Raw genomic sequence first — 18032 nt, 5'->3', positions numbered from 1 at the left:
GATGTATGACCTACGTATCAGATTAACAGGCACTTAGACAATTTTGGTTCTCAGTACATTCTTATGCATGATATTTAACACTTGCATAATTTTTGTGAAAAGTCAGAGCCACAATTATGTCATGGGCAATAGAACTCAATGCTGCTTAAGACAAACTAAAAAACAGACTTAGTATTCCCTCTCACACACTTTAAAATTGTATTCTTCAGGTCTGATTAACATGAAAACTTTCACAATAGCAGCATAATACTTAATTTTTTTTTCCTTTTCCTAAGCATGACAGAGGGTCAGGTACAGGAAGGTCTAACATAAAACACAGGCATATGAATAAACAGATAACTAAGGCAGTACAGAGAGCACTTCTCCACCCTTACATACAGGCAGACAGTATCTGTCCTTTTGATCCCTGAGCAGACCAGGAAAAATACACTTATTCATTTATTTATTTATTGTCTTTCAGATGCTGCCCAGCCCTTCACATACTGATGGCTAAGTACTCCAGGAATATTCTATTTGTTTACTTTTATAAAGCAAGTGTTTACCATAAAGGAATATTCTTTTCATCTTTCTTCCATCATCCAAAGACATAACTGAAAACCATTCCTTTTAAAATAGTTTTAAAATAGTTTTTTTTAGCATTAAACATTTTGAAAATAAATTTTGGAAACATATCAGAAATTTTAATTATAAAGACAAAGTGGATTTCTTAGACTGACATTTTTCAAAACTCATGAATTTTGTACTTAATTGCATCTTCACTGTCACTAGTCACTAACCCAACTCTAGAGGGTTAGTGTTGAATGGAATTTTGGGGGCAGGAGGGTGAGGCGGACAGAACATGCTTAGGTAACAATGGGTTTAATAAGAGTATGAAGAATAGGCATTCGTCTCCATGAGAATTATAACCAAAAGTAATGATTTCAGCTGTCCACTGTACTGTGACATTGAAAAGGTCTGAGGGGCTGACTACTGGGGTGGCCAGTCCATTTCATGGCTACCACTGATGCTGGGGTTCCTTGCACATACTGTGTACCCATCTCCTCAGAAGTTAATATTAAGCACAACTCCCCCAGCCTGATCTAAACTACTTCTTAAAAATTCAGGTATGTCCATCAGAGTTTGCCTGAGCAAAGCGAGGAACATCTTAGAGAAGACAATAGTGGTCCTTAGATGATAACAAACAGAGAGCACAAGAAATGTGAGGAGAATTGTTTCTAAATATTGGAAAGGAAAAGGAAAGAGACGGTATGTATTGCAAAACAAACATACAAAAACAAAAAAGAAAAAAGTAGAAAGTTCATAACAAAATATTTTTTATCCCCCAAGAATGGTATTACTTAACAAATCTTTTGAAATTTTTTCTTTAGACTTCCAATTTCTAGATTTGGTTGAAACACTGTTGCAGTATGAGATGAGTAGATCATTCAGCAAGAGAGGTTTACATTAATAAATCCTTTTACCCCTATCACAGTTATTTTCCAGACATCTTCCTTAAAATCATGCACTCGAGGATTCAGATTCCAAAACCTTTGTTACTTTCATGTAACAATATGGGTTTATACAATTTCGATGAGTATCTTAAAATATTTTCAGACATCAAAATATTAGCTTTCTAATTCAGTTGTCCAGATTTGCCCAGGTGTTGATTTCTCCCTAAAGTAGCTGTCTGATGCAATTGGGAGTATTTCCTGTCTGTAGGTGCCTATTTCCCCTCTCTCAGCTGTAAAATGAGCCCAGAAGAATAGTTTATGTTAGACATATTATTTCATTTTATTTATTATGTTAGACAAATAACCTAAACAAAATAACCTAAACAAGTAACTTAAACATAACTAAGTTTACGTGAGATGATCCTAATTATGATATTCAGGCTTGAGCTCATTACCTCTTCAAAGGAGGCAGTCCTTCAACTCTTTCCAGTATTCCATACCATTCATGTAATCCTCCTAGCATTGATTCAAAATGGAAATTCTTTCAGGAAAAATCTCATGTTGCCCAAGATCTTGGAAAATCTTCCATATGCTATCACACAAATGGTGACTGGTAACCCTATTCTTAAATAGTGACTGATATGACCACATCGTTCTGTATGGAAACTTTGAAGTCAGTATGTTTTGTTTTTCTTATTACTATTATTAATATTTACTTATTACTACGTTAGCATAACCTACTTTTCCATGTTATGTTGTCCCTGGTTGTATTAGGAGTTAATCAAGTCTTCCATCCTTTTTCCCATACTGAATGGACATTTTTACCTCTGTATATGTACATTTTCACTTCTTCAGTAGTCACATTATGTTATAAATCCTTTTGTTAACAAAACAAAACAAAAGCAAACAACAACAACAAAAATAATAAAACATAATAAACTGAGAGTGAGTACATGAAAGATGCCACTCTCCGGGCCCAGAGATGAGAGCGTTTTGACTGTTTATTTTTTTTTATTTATTTATTTTTCCTGAAAACCTAGGGGGACATAGGAATTTCTGCGTATTAAAGGTATGAATGTTGATAAACTGGGCTTGTTGGCAGCACCTCTGTAGATTCTGTATTAGTACCTTCATTGCGCTTCTCAAACACCTTTATAGGACTTTGGAAAAAATGACAGTGACAAATGCATTAAATCTCCAGTGAACTGGAGCAGCGGCCCAATCTGAACAATACCTCCCAACATCAGAAACATGCCTGCATCTTTAGCAAATATGAAAAAGGATGACTGAGTTGACTACTGTCAAATGTACTGCAGCCTCATAACAATAAGTTTGCCTGTAGCCAACTGCTCTCTCATTCCTGCAACAAAAAGCAAAATTATGAACTGGTGGAGAAAGGAGAGCTTCACAGCAGTCAGTAACAATTCCTCAGTAAAGGCTGCAGCAATGCTTCTCCCATCATCAGAAAGAGCCAAGAAAACTTAACTGCTGTGTTGTGCCTAACTTCCAGTTTATGATCCAGGAACTAAAAGACTAAAAGACAGGTAGCCATAGCTCCATGAGAAGAGTAAGGCACCCAGAAGAAAGTTAGGGTGACATAGGCAAATGATTTAATGATGTCTTTTCTGATGAGGAAGAAAGGGAATGTTTAAACTACATGGAACGGTATCACAAAGATATAAAAGGAATTTAAGGATACACAACTGAGACACGGCATTGCCCTGACACTATGCTAGCAACTTTATAATTACGTATAATTACCAACATAGGTCATGGACATAGCTGTCTGTCTGTCTAGAACAAAAATTGATGGCATTATAAAAAGAACCCAAATAATTTTCTGATGAAGGAAATTCTTTCCATGATCCTTATGGGACAAGAAGCACCTTTAGCTGTATATATGTAGCAGGATTTTGGTTCCAAACTTCTCTGAAACTACTGCATATCCTCAGCATTGCTGCTCCTCTGTCACAAACAAAAACAATTTCTGCTGTAAGTATATGTGATAATTATTATAGTTCTGAGTTAATAACTCTGCTTTTATTAAACACTTCTTACAAAGTTATTCCATCTTATCAGCTACCTTAATGACTAATAATCATCTCTATGTTTGGAAGCATTTACTGTTTTATGTATTGTTTATATATATTCTCAATCACTTTCTATGAATTAGAGAAAAGTAAATTACTTCCTCTTCCCTTGCTTTTTTCCCTGTAGTTATTTAGAAGTCCAGTTCATACATTGTGTCCTACTTTGATAAGAAAGAAATACTATTGATATTTTTTATTTCAGTTTGATAAAAAGCATGCTTGTTTTTGTTCATAGATTTAAAACCCCAAAATGGACCAGTACCGTAAATAAAACATGCAATCTCATTTTAAAAATTTATTACAAGGAATTTTGTTTATGATTTCATGTTCTCCAGTAATAATTAATTGGAGGTCTTCACTGGTCCCCACAGACTAACTATCATTCAAAATGCACTAAAGGATGATCAACACACAGCAGCACATCTTCAGCAGTGAAAGTAACCGTATGTATTTTTGCTACCAGTTTAACATAAATTTTAAAACAAGTCATTTTACAGTGTGTGTTTTGCAAACACTGCTAAGAAAACAGCTAATCTACCACTTTTTAAGAGTTTGAAGTTTTTGCTTTAGATACAGTCTAGGTACAATGTAGATACAATCATTACTATATACTTGAATGACATACTTTGCACTTTTATAGCATCTTTCACAGGAGCCTCTGGAAAAGCCTTAAAACTGTTAATTGATTGATTAACAGTAATTATTCATAACAAAATATTGAAAGTAATTACACTTCTTATTCTGTGTGAGTTTGACAATATTTGAAGCAACAATAGAATACAAGCAAAACTAGCAGCACAGCAGTTTTATCTCCACTGAATATATGAGAAATTTATCCAGCAAATATGCAGCCACTACATAATTTCATCCCTCACATCAAATCCCAACATCTTAGGGCAATGATAGACCTGCCAGCACATCCTAATCAAATACCAGTGGTCTCCTAGCATGAGGCGATTGTATTATCCCCTCTTCAGCAGGAATGTTCCTGCATGAAGAAGATTATGGACCTTATGAAATTTGGGAAGCACAATACACACTGAGGACTATGCTGTACTCACAAATCAGAGCTCACTTTGACTATCACACATCATCCATGTGCTTATTGTTAATAATTTGAATAATCTTACTAAAAAATAAAACCCAAACTATCTTAGCGTCCTGAGCCTCTCTCCTCAGAAGTGAACTATTAATTAATTGAAACGGTAATCCTTCCACAAAACTGTATGTTTAGCTTTTCATTTCATTATCTCCTATTTATTGATTTTCCCTGAACTTCCCTGGAAAATTATTGAACGTCCCTGAACCAGTCATATAATTCTGTATAAAATTTGTAGATATCAAATCATGTCTTTACTGGCTTGCCTAAAACTTATTTTGGAAATTGTTGATGGATGAAAAACTGAACATGAGCCAACAATATGTGTTTGAAGCCCAGAAAGCCAAGAATATCTTGGGCTGCATCAAAAGAAGTATGTCCAGCAGGTTGATGGAGGTGATTCTCCCCCTCTACTCTACTCTTGTGAGACCTCATGTGGAATACTGTGTTCAGCTCTGGTGTACCCAGCCGTAAGAAAGACATGGACCTGTTGGAGTGAGTCCAGAGGAGGGCTCTGATGACAACAAGTGGGCTGGAGCAGCTCCCTAGTGAAGGAAGGCTGAGAGAGGTGGGGTTGTTCAGAGAAGAGAAAGCTCTGGGAAATCTTATAACAGCCTTCCAGTATTTGAAGGGGCCCTACAGAAAAGATGAGGAGGGACTCTTTATCAGGGAGTGTAGTAACAGGACAAAGGGTAATTGTTTTAAACTAAAAAGGGTAGATTTAGATCAGACATTCTTTAAGAATTCTTTAAAGAAATTCTTTACTATGAGGCACCACCCTCATAGTGGTCCGGGCCCATGAGGCCCTGGAACAGGTTGCCCAGAGAAGCTCTGGGTGCCCCATCCCTGGAGGTGTTCAAGGCCAGGCTGGGCGGGGATTTGAGCAACCTGATCTAGTGGGAGGTGTCCCTGCCCGTGGCAGGGGGGTTGGAACTAGACGATCTTTAATGTCTCTTCCAACTCGAACCATTCCATGATTCTATGATCACTGAGATTTAGTCATGACCAAAGATACTATATGGAGAGCATATGTTTACATCAAAGTCATCTGAGTGTGAAGTCTTTGTACGTTTGTAGTACATATGGTATATTTCACTAAAGGGTCAGGAAGTTCTTGCACAGATTAAATGATACAGTCTGAAGATGAGAATTTCACTTCTGTAACTAGTTTGTCTACCTGAGTAAAACAGATTCAGCAGACTTCACTAGAACAATAATTTGAGCAACTGACAAGAAAGAAAATGAGGTAAAAAGTAGTAAAACATAGGGCACTAGTCTAAAAAGCTCTATATCTTTGGAATATCCTTAATTAGATCACTGAAGGGAGCACTCATCATAGAGCCTTTAATGACCAACTTGTGGAGCAAACTACTACAATTTATTCATGTTAACCACAGTTTTAAACACATGGCTTTTACATAACCAATATTAACTGTATTTCCACTGAAGTGCCAACATGAGGAAAACATGGTTTCCTAATGAAACAGTCTACGAATCCATTCCCATTTTGCTACTGCTTATTAAGAATTGTTTTAAACAAACAATCCAAAGATCCTTTCAGTATTGCTTGGCTTCATCTTGCAATGTACGTAACCCTAAAGGTTTCTTAAGGATGGGTGTTGTTCATTGATTTCAACAAGACATCCGCTTAGTTCAGTATTAAGTAGTTTAACCCACGTGCAGAAATATAAGTTTCTTCCCAGTATCTTTAATGTGCATCTGCCTGGAGCTCCTACCAGGACATCATGTTCCATTAATTCCTTATCTTTTATGCTTATACACTTTAAAAGGTAAGCTTTTAGTTGCTAATACTAACACCTCTAAATTATCCCACTAATAAAAAGATGCAGTATAACTTGTTTGTATATTCAGTGGCCATTATATGACAATGCCTTTCATGTAGATCTTGTGTACTGTGAATTTAAACTGTGTGTTTATGAATGAAAAACTGCCACCTTTGTACACCTGGCCTATCATTTTAAAACTTAGTAATCTTTGTTAGTATCAAATCTTTCTTTACCCATGCTTGTAAACCAAGTTTCTCATTAAATAGAAGCAGAAAACTGAGTCATTGACAAATCCATAATTTATCATACTAAAAATAAATGCTTAATACATTATGTAACTTACTAGATAATTTAGTGACTATTGTACAAGATAATAGTTGTATAATAGTAGATTTTTAACATATATGCACCTTCAGAATTACAACAAATCCTGTAAAACTTAAGGATAGCCTGCATGGAGTATATCAACTCTGCTCAGCAACAGATTTTGCTCATTAATGACTAATTACACTCCATTTTAAGAACTCACATAATTTAATTATTTAAGAATCTTGCAATATGTTCACTACAAAGCAGCAATATTCGTAATTCCAATTTTGCATTATCTTTGAAGTGTATGCAGTTAAAAAATATATTACAGTGAAATAAATGAAAATATATTGCCAAGAAGTCTCTACTCACCCCAATCCAAAAAAAAACACATTTTCCCTCATTATTTTTATTTAGCCGTTCTGCTGCCTGCAGACAAGCAATCAATGTCCAACAAGAAACTATGGATTATAGATGTACATCATGTAGTCTGTCTATTCACTGTGAGTTAACAGAATACCTCTATAAGATACATCTTAAAAATGCATGCACAACTATTAAAAACTTAATTTTCTCATTTCACTTTTGCTGTGCATATGTACGCAAAAATGGTTCTATTAGATTCATTTGCCTTTTTTAATGTTTTGATCTTTGTTTTTTAAAACTTGGAATGGACATACAGAAACTTTCTCTTTTTTGATTTCAGGAATTTTACCTGGCAAATGATATAATATTGAAGTATCTAGCAGGCTGTCTGAAGACCTCTGTAGGCTATTTTGGGGGTAAGAAACATGCCGTATTATTCTGCAACATCAGAAGTGAAAAATGCACTGTTACAGTGATTGACAATGCGGCTAGCATTTTATACAACATTAATCTAAAAGTATAGACAGAGAGGCAGCCATTCACTTACTTTTCAAAATGTTAACCACATAATTGTACTTTCTTACACAACAGGAGGGATTCCTGAAGGCATCTTTCCATTTAAAAGTATTTCAATGGATTTAGATGCTTCTGCTTACTCCCTAATGGAAGTCATGGAGGTCACAAAACCATAAAATAGAATTTGGGACTTTAAGTTTAGAGAGGTCCACACACAGCATAGGAGGTTAGCTACATATTTTTTTCAGTTCAATAGAAAGTTTCACCAACCATGCCACCAAGATCTACATACTTTTAACCTAAGTACCCATTTGTATGATCTTTTTTTTTTAGTTAAGAGATGCCTTTGCTCTGATCCTCAGAGTTTCTCCCTGTGTCTGTCAAATATCAAAATGGGAAAAGCTGCCCACATTCCTAATAATTTTTACCTGTCTTACCAGAACAATATTCTCTTGTGCTAGAAAAGAGGACATGTCTTCAGACATAAAGGAAAAAACAGATCCATGCTGATTTTCCTATCCTGTAATCTTTCCTGCAGCAGAACAGCCAGTGATACACAGGATCATTTGACCACTCACACGTTTGGCCAAATATGTCAGTAGTGACATAATGAGAATTTACAAAGCTTATTTTAACTTTTATTGGTCATGACAACTGCCATGCAGGCAAGAGAAATGCCATTTCCTTTTGAAGGACATCCAGAATGCATCCTCTGTAGCAATATTTACCCCGTCAACATATTGGCTTCACAATTAACTATTTGCTTATGCTAAGCCCAAGTAGCTCCAGTGAGCATGTAGTATCTTGCTGAAGTTTCAGCCAAACTTGTATCCATTTAAATATCAAAATAAAATAGGCATATATTGAATGGGAGACAGAGATGAATATTTTGGGCATGATTTCCCAGTGATGTTGGCCATAAATGTATCCAGAAATCAAAATGCAGTAACGAAAACTAACCTTTGTAAAAAGATCTATCAGTCCTGCATTTTCACATGTGCCTGTGCTTGCATCTTATTCCCATATTACAAAAAAGCACTAGCGGCCTCCTGAGTCCTTTACTTTAAAGCCTTCACTGTTAAATGACCCTGCTCTGAAATAATTGTGTCTATTATATGTAACTTTAAATACTGTCTTTTTAAGCCATGAGTATATCACTTAAATACCTTTAAAAAAAATTTTATTGCACTGTGCAGATGCATTCATCTTTTCTGCCAATCCCTTACTATCAAATCCTTTTACTGTTCTTTGTCGTTAAACCAAATATAGTGCTACATTGTCTGCCCTTACACACATTACTGCTGGATAAAGCCCTTAGTTCCCTAGACTAAATCTGTGCTGTTCTCTGCCCCGGTTTCTCAATGCTATCTCATTGCAACAGCTCACATTGAAAGCACACTATTCCCACACCCACCAACACAGCTCTTGGGATAAGAACCACACCATTGATACAGTGTGTATTCTTTTCCATAGGTTCCCACCAGCATGTCGCTAACAATTTCCTGGGCCTTATCAAAAAAAAAAAAAAAGAAAAAAAATAGGAAGAAAGGGGAAAAAGCCTTTGAAAAGTGGAAACAAAGAATCAGACTCCATTGTTCTACTTTCACTGCCATAATCTGTGTTTTCGATCATCCTACATGTAGAGACTACAAACATCACTTAATACAGATACCCCAATCAACAATTTACTGTGGACAGTTATTGTTCAGTATCTCTAATCTTTCATCTTAGTCGTGGTTTTCAAATCATCCTTTTCATTTCCTTTCAGCAGCCTGAATTGAGTTGAACCCCATCCCCCTGCCTCCCCCCAAAACCTTTTCCTTTGCCTGTCAGCATGAGAAACAACTGAGTCAGTTTCAAACTTTGGACTTGATTCATGCAAGCGAAACATACAGATCACATGAGTTAGCTACGGAAATTACTCAGAAACAAAGTGTGGAGCATGCCACTTTGATTAAGTGTACAACTGGGATCCCTTACTTCTCAGCATGAGGCTTTTCCCCTGAGCAAAACTGAGGGCTTGTCAACCACACAAGAAAAATACTGGTAAAGGAAAACTAAAAAAAAAAAAATAAAATCTTGGCTATTTTGCAGAAAATTATTTAAAAAAATAAAAATAAAAAGGGGGTCCTTTCTTTCTTCTTTTCTCTTCTGTTTTTTTTTTTTTTTTTTTTTTTTTTTTTTTTTTTTTTGAGAAAAGACCCCCTATTAAACATAAGCTCACCCCAGGGGACATTTTGTGGTTCAGTCATCCTTTACAGGCCCTAATTTATTTCATTATTCAATACATTGGACACACTTAGAACTGAAGTGATATAAAGCAATAATAACATGCACAGTAGTCCTTTAAGAAACACCGGCGTTTCTTACAAAAACAGTAGTAGGCAATGTGTTTAAAACCAATGATGTCAATTCTGTTCCTGAGACTGACACTGACTTGCTGTGTAAACATGGCAAGGCAATTTAACCCCCTGTGACTACATTTCCTCATCTACGAGTCGCCCTACTAATACATAACAACAACTTGTTTATACAGTTCTTATGAGGACTATTTAATATTTGAGGGATGCTCTGAGATAAAGTGACTGTGATAATGAGCTTCTCCTGTCATGTGGTCTGGGCATTCTGCAAGGGAAGTGTACACTTAGACTGGAATATTCAGATTGTTATATCTCACCATTGAAATCCTAAGTCCTGTAACTGTCAAAATATCTACTGGAACTGTATTAATATGAGAACAACAACAACAAAAAACCTACGTTATTTTTATCTTAAAAATTCGAACTAAAAACATTAATAAATGCTAGATTTTTCAAACAGCAATGGAACTTACGAATACCAAAATTCTAATACAATTAATGCTGTTTACTTTCTTTGGTAGTTTTGGGAAATCTTCCCCTGCAAATTGTTTAAAATAGGCAGGAAAAAAAATAAAAATGGTGTTTTTTCTCATGAGCTAGTTTTATCATATTTTTTGTGTGCTTTTCCACTCAGATATAGAGGTGTACACACACACCCTAAACACAGGAATAACTTCTGAACTGTGGGTTGTTCACACCATCTTAAACTATTTGCTGTTTAGTGTCAATGAGATTTAACAGTCAATGAGTTATGGAGTCAAATGTGTTCTTTTTGTTCAGAGGTATGAAATGTCCAGGGGAAGATTCTAACACCTCATTAACTTTGTCTTGTGTTTCCACTCTCCTTGACACCATTTTTAAAGGGAAGCCTTAATATTACAACAGGAGGTGAAATGGCACCGTTGTTGAAAGGGAATAGGAGATAGAATAAATGGGGGAAAGATAGGAAATAAAGTTTCCATTGCCTTCTCCGCATTATATGCTAAAATTTCAAGAAAGACGAGGGAGAATGAAAATGACTCAGATGTAGCTATGATTCCCATGGACTGCTCTTACCATACAGAGCAAAGGGTGATAAAAGAAATTTTGTTTCCCATGTTTTAAGCTGGTACAGGAGTACTGGAACCTTTATGTGGCTACTAAGATCAATCAAATTTAAAAATACTGCAGACTCTGTCAGAATGTCACAATTGGAATCTTGGGCAAAATTACTGAACACATTTCAAAATGTGTATTTTCACATATCCATAAAGACAGCTCAATTCTGAAAGGTACTCAGCAGTTGCCACCACGATCTTCAAGTGCTGTCCTGAATGTTCCCCAGTTGTTACAGCCTGTTTTACTGACGGATGTTTAGAAACTTTAGCTAACTAAGCTGGACAAGCTTGGTCCCTGTAAATAAAAATCCATGCTCAGTATCACTTTGATAAAGTTTAGTCCCAGTTCAGAGGCACCCGTGCTTCTACTTATAAATTGCTTATATTTCTTTGGCAGAAATCTTATCTAGGTGTAAAAAGTATTAAGTATGCATATAAAGCATGACATTATTATACCAGTAATATAAGGCTGAATAAAAACACACAGTGTAAGAAGGCTTCTGCAGTACTTTTATACTCCATTTCCAATAACAGAATCATCTAAATCTGTTAATTGAAAAACATTATAAAATCCCCACTCAATTCCATATACGTGTTTTGTGTTTGTACGTAACTTCAAACTGAGAATGAAATGATTCATTTGTCTTTGAATCTCAGAGTGACTCATAACATTAGTTAATCACAAGTCACACACTATTGCATATATATGTATTTCCCCATAGCCAAGATTCTCAACTGTTGAAAGTACTGGCACAGAACTGTACATGCTAGGACATGTGAAGAAAGGCAAAAATAGCATGTTTGGTGGGTCACATAATGGGTGTGCATGTACATGCGTTAAGCAACACGGTCAAGGGTGCTTGTGTGTGTGTGTATGCACACGTGTGTGTACACGTGAGCCAGATCAAGTGACAGGAGAGGACGTAGGGTGTAAGGCTACTGAGGAACAAACTTTCTTGCCAGGCTTTGTTCTGTGTGCATCTTCCTAGGAGAAACATCCCCCACAGCAGCAGAGCACTGATACCCACGTCTTGCTGGATGTTACGTGTAACATGCTCTTAACTGGCACTGACAAATGGATTCTGCAGACACACAGAAATCACCAAGTTTTTCAGGCAGTGTATATGAGATTGGTGCCAAGAGGAGGAGTACAAGCCAGAGGACAAGTGAGTGAGTCTCACACTAGAAGTACGGGACCTGGTGTGCCTACATGTCAGCTGTATGCTGAGCTGGTGCTAACTACTTCTGCCCAGTTCATCTCATTTTTCCAAAGATGCTGCCCACACATTTGTGTCTTCTTCCTATATTTTCTGCTCTATGTGTGAAACCAATGTCAGTTTCTGTGCCTTCTCTGATGCAGTACACTTTCTGTTTAGAAGAATTTTTAAAATCCATCTCTTGCATCTGAGTATTGCTCACTAATCCCTCCCCGGCTCAAAACGCAACATTAAGCTTGAATGTTCTTTCTGTTAATTCTGTGCATAATGTGTATTAAGTAAAGCTTACTCTTTTCAGACACAATCATTTTCCTTCCAGCAACACAGAAAATAATGACAGAAAATGCCCTGCTTTAGATGGCACTTGTAACAAAACATTTCTATAAATGTAACCTATGCAAGCTACAACTTAAAAAACAGCAAAGGCTGCAAAGACTTACTCGTTACTAAACAAATATTTTTAATATTCAAGTCAACTTGAACACTGAGGAAAAAAAAGCAAACCACACTGAATAATTAATGATGCTAACAATACTCTGTGCTATACTTGGCAATGCTATAATAATTGAAAAAATAAAAAACAGATGGAGAAAACCTTAAGAGCATTTCAATTTAGTAAATTGAAGACTAGACTGGACATACAATGCAAACATATTTCAAAGCTAAGTGAAATTTGTAAAGAAATATTACTGAAAGCAAAATTAAGCTCTTGCAATCAAAAATGCTGAATAACAAACAAACTGTGCATTAAAATTCCCGCAGCAAAGGTGACATATGGCAAAACTATAGCTTTACATCTGGTCCTCTAGGCCCATCAGCAAGCATACTCCAGAAATTACAGCAGCAAGCCTCTCAGCTTCCATTTGTTTTATGTGAAGATGCCATGCCCCTGGAATACAGGGCAAAGACACTAGTCACTCCTTTACTGTTTGTACATGTGTTTTCACAGGCAGAAGCCCCGCAGAATCTACTTTCACTTCCGCACAGACAAATATGTTTAAGGCAGCACTGTGATTGCTTGGATTGCACGCAAACCTAGCGTGCAAAGGGATGTTGCTAAAGTTGCCAAGGTGGGCAACTCAGAGAGCAGGAATGAGAAACAACCACATCTTAGGTAATATTTACTTGACGCTTTTAGGTGCAACATCTCTGGCCGTATAAGGATAAAAACATGCAGAGCTCTATGCTACTGAACCTAAATCGTGTCTGATATAACGCTCACTCATTTGATGCCAACTGTGGGGCACTAATGTATAATATTGCAACGTAAAATGTCAACATATCTTTATAGAAAAGGGAGAGAAAGAGTAGGGTTGAACCACACCTGAAAGTTCAACTTCTGTATTTTGGAACCTTTTGGCCCTACAGTTACAAATGACACATGGATTTCACTAATGATCTATCCTATCATTAACCTAAGGACTGTCTTTCACGTAAATTCAGGGTGCCTCGAACTGTTCATCAACAGAATTCAGAAGTGTTTTGACAGGACTGCCATTGGTTCTCTACCTTTGGAAAATCAAGGTGACATATGCACAGTATCATGGTCACTGTAGGAAGTCCAAACAGCTAGGTTCAGACACAAGAAGAAAACAGCCGAAATTGTTTGGCAATTTTCCAAGTCATTACATGAATATTTGAGTAATTGGATGTATGCTTCACGAGTTGCACATGATCAAAATGAGAAGAACTCATCTGGGCTGACATTTTTACCATGCTTAATTTACACCAGCATTTTCCATAAGGAGCTACTGGCAAGAAGATCTTTAGGCCCCAATCATAGAGGTGGAACCATTGTTCACAGCTCCCCCTTACATGTTTCAAGCTTTTTGTGACTTCCTGCAACTAGATGTCTGTGTTTCAGCTGAAAGACACTAGCCAGTGCATTTATAGCAACTGAAATGGGTTCAATGAGTACAGCCTTTCCAAGACATGCTATTTCCTCAACCCAAAGCCATTCTTATTCACTTTGTTGCTTTTCCTGACACCTTAGCCAACTGTCCTCATCTTTTATCCCCTTCCTATTTATTTCATTTTCAGGGAATCCTCATGTCCTAGATTACAGTGGTAGAAGGCAATTGAAAGTGGGAGCAGAATTAGTTCATTTTATGAAGAGTTTTTCTCAACACTAAAACAGTGGGAATGGCTAAAATACTAAAGCACTAGATTTATGCTAAATAATTGTACATTAATTTACAATGTTCTGTAATGTGATGAAATGGTGTGAAACTAAACTTCCTGATTCAACTCTACTTAATCCAAAAAAGATTTACAAGAATGAAAATAACACCCTATACTTAATTAATTTGAAGTGTTCTGTGCTTAAAAAGCCACAATTAAAAAAAGAAAGAAAAAAACTTTTTTTTTTTTTTGAGCACAATACTTTAACAGAGTCCAGAAAGATAAAACATGAGCAAGGTGAAAACCAGTTATATCTGGCAGCAGTAGCTATAGCAGCATATCCACTTCTGTACATAGGAGGAATTTAAAAATTAAAATACGTTGGTATTTGTTACTGTCATAAATGCTGTTGAACTACCCAGTGTTTAAATTAATAATTTAAATGTTTGCCTAATGAACTGGACTTGATTACATTAAGGCATTCTCAATTTATTCTGACAGATCATCTCCTGAATTAGAATACAGAACCAAAATGGTTTATGGATTCCTGGTCAAAGTGTTTACTGAGTGAATATTTTTTCAATGATTAAAAATAGCTCTGTTCTAAAGCAAAACTGCTTAAGAAGCAATGAGTGATAAACTTAGGAAAAACGAAACCTAATAACGAGCAACTGCAGAAAATTCCCGTCTTTACCATCATGTGAGCTCGAAACTGGCAGGGGAAGTAAGTGGCAACAAGAAGTGACAAGTAGTGGAAGAGACATGCTACCTTTGGCAGCTATTAAAAGCAAGTTAAGAGGTTAGAATTGGCTGATATATAACCCTTAAAATCATACAGGAAGAAAACTGGAAGCTAAGAAAAAAAAGGAAAAAAGAATAAGCCGTAGATCCCTGTCATGTTACTAAGAAATCAATGTACAGCTTTGTTTCAAACCAATAACACAGTGAGACAAAGTGAGCCTCAGAACTGTACCTAATCTTTATTACTTTATTAGGCTAGTTCAATCTGTTATTCACTGCACTGAACTGGGCAGCTTGTTTCCTAGGTGGTTTAAGTATTGGACTAAACACCTGACTAAAGTAAGATTTCACTTCATTTCAGAGCAGTTTACAAACATCACAAGACCTTGAAAATGCCATGCAGATCTTCGATTTTATAAAGGAATGAAAAATTTTCACTAGCCAGAAATGAATTTTCATAATGTATGTTAACACTGTTTTCCATCCAGTTATCTGTTTTATCTATATAACAGTGTATTTTTGATCAATCTCTCTCCTTTGAACATTACAGTTCTTATTTTTTTTAACACGTTTAAACATCGAACATGCATACTAGGATTGGGGTGAAGGAAAATTACAAATGGAAAGCGAGGAGATGAGCAACAATCACTCATTAGCCACATTAGTGTTAGGAATGAACATGCCAGTGACATGATTGTAGCTAGGAAGGCAAATGTGGATAGTTTTGATTTTCAGGAAAATTATTTTTTAAAATGATTCTTCAAATATTTTAGATGCAGGGAGGGTAGCAGTAGGACATAAGTATGCAAAACTAAAACAATGCAGAGAGAAAATAATGGCATTAAGAGAAGTCAACTTCATCTCTTGTCTTACCAGTATTTTTTCCCCAAGCTTTGTATTTTTACTGTGTGCTTTTCAGAGAGAACAGCATCCTTATACCTCTGTTAAGTGTTCACAAACTTATGCAACTGTTCACATTAAGTCGAAACAGTGAGTCCTCATTAATTCAATCTTCATGATAGAGTCATTAAAAAACAAAAAAAAAGAAAAAAAGAAAAAAAAGATTACATTCCAATTTTATCCTTTGTGAACTTTTAGGAGAAAAGGAAAAATGGTGCTAATATTGAGCCACAGCTGTCTTTCCACTACCAGACAAGTAGCCATGTATTCTCATACACATTTAAAAACTGAGATTGCGTAGGGAGGTGGGGAAGTATGCTGGAGAACTTTCTGTACAAGAACATGCCACCTCCTACTCACATTTTCTGTATCATTCATCATTCCCAGCTCTGAGCTTATTGTGGGTTTGCAAAAAGGAAGCTGTTCTCATCATTAATAATTTTCCTAGATATTTTCATCTGCATATTTCTGTGTCCTTGACAAAGAATTCAGTCAGAGCACATCTCTGTCAATACCATGCTGTCAATCTGGATAACTATCATTCAGGATCTGCTAAACTGGTGATGGCTACTCAAATATTTCACTACTGTAAGACACAGTAACGACCATTTCATGGAGACAGAGATTAGGCCAAATTTGGCTCTGGTTGCATTTTATCTCACTGGGGAACCTGACACATGGTGTCTTATCTCTGGCAGACCAAGAAAACAGAGCAGAGAGGCACTGAGAAAGAGATTTGGGTACTGAAAATTCCACAGAGATTTGTACACGTCAGAGCAGAAGAGTTTCAAAGCATAAAAGGTGCAAAACATTTGTGACTTGCATGAGGCCAATTCATAATTTTTAGCCTCTAGGCACTCCCTTACCATTTCTGGGATATTCTCAGACTTTAACTCTTTCTGCTTGTTTGTGCATGGGCAAATTAAGTTTACCTTGCCTTCAAGTCGAGTCTGGAACAGATGTTCTGCTAATGTTCATAGACATTGCAAGCATGAAGAGCTTTTATCTGCAATCATCTATACAAGCAGAAAGATGGCGGTGGGTTAGGAATAGAACCAAAGTTACTTTCCCTAGTTTAATTTATTTACATTAATCTATTAGAAACATATATAATCAATTATGATTTTTTTTTCTTGAAAGAACTAAACTACATTGTGTTAAAGAGCATCAACTTTTGTCTTCTCCATTACTTGTATTTTTACATATCTCAATATTATACTCAGTTCTTTGACTTGCAGCCCAATTCATCACCACAGTATTTTCCAAACTCTTCCTAATCACCTCAGAAAGAGTGGATTTTTTGAACAGTGATTTTTTGAAAATTTTACACAGTGATCAATCTGAGAAAAAAGCAACAACAAAGAAACAAAAACAAGCAAACAAAAAAAACCCACAATGCTTAACATACAGGGAGCAATGGTTCAGTTAACATTTATTTTAAAGTTAAGAGCTACTTCTGAATGACAAAATTTGTAGCTAACACTGAATGCTATACAATGATTTTTATATTTCCCCCTAAGAAACTTATAATAATTTGGAGACATGCAACATTTTCTATGAAAAAATGAGGAACTCTTGGATGCTTAAAAATAGTAACTTCCAGATTTTAAAAATTGCTAAAATTACTCACAGCAAGAGCAGTCATTTAAGGATTTGTAATGCAGAAACGTTGATGGTAAATCATATGAATAGAAACTAAATATGCATCACTGATAGGTAACCTTTTACTTATAGCAAACAAACAAACAAAAAAATAAGTTTAATCAGACAACAAGAATTCAGTGTATTTAAAAGTATAAGAAAAGCCACAAATAACAACATAGAAAATGGAAAATCTGGATACTTTTTATAGAGAACTTTGACATGTCTTGGGAACTATTGTTCAGCATGAGTGGAGATTTATCACAGAAATGTTTACTATTCAGTTTGCAAGAGGCCAATGCAGTGTTTGTTGCATCTTAACGTACAAGGGTATCAAGGAATAGGACATGCACACGCA

The 18032-nt window shown here is 36.0% G+C and overlaps 1 long non-coding RNA gene across 6 annotated transcripts in view; it reads right to left on the bottom strand.

The window, feature by feature from the left end:
- The window catches only part of LOC106033940 (uncharacterized), a 287150-nt gene that overhangs the window by 101765 nt on the left and 167353 nt on the right, over window positions 1-18032 (bottom strand). For 4 of the 6 annotated variants that reach the window (XR_010831755.1, XR_010831753.1, XR_010831752.1 and 1 more), the window contains exon 3: window positions 16966-17049. The exons of the other annotated variants lie outside the window; for them this stretch is intronic. This is a non-coding gene — a long non-coding RNA (uncharacterized lncRNA). The remainder of the gene's footprint in view (window positions 1-16965; window positions 17050-18032) is intronic. 6 annotated transcript variants of the gene reach the window in all.

This window comes from Anser cygnoides, chromosome 5 (genome assembly GCF_040182565.1).
Source record: "Anser cygnoides isolate HZ-2024a breed goose chromosome 5, Taihu_goose_T2T_genome, whole genome shotgun sequence".
NCBI classification, from domain to species: Eukaryota; Metazoa; Chordata; class Aves; order Anseriformes; family Anatidae; genus Anser; species Anser cygnoides.
This window is presented reverse-complemented; position numbering and strand designations above follow the sequence as displayed.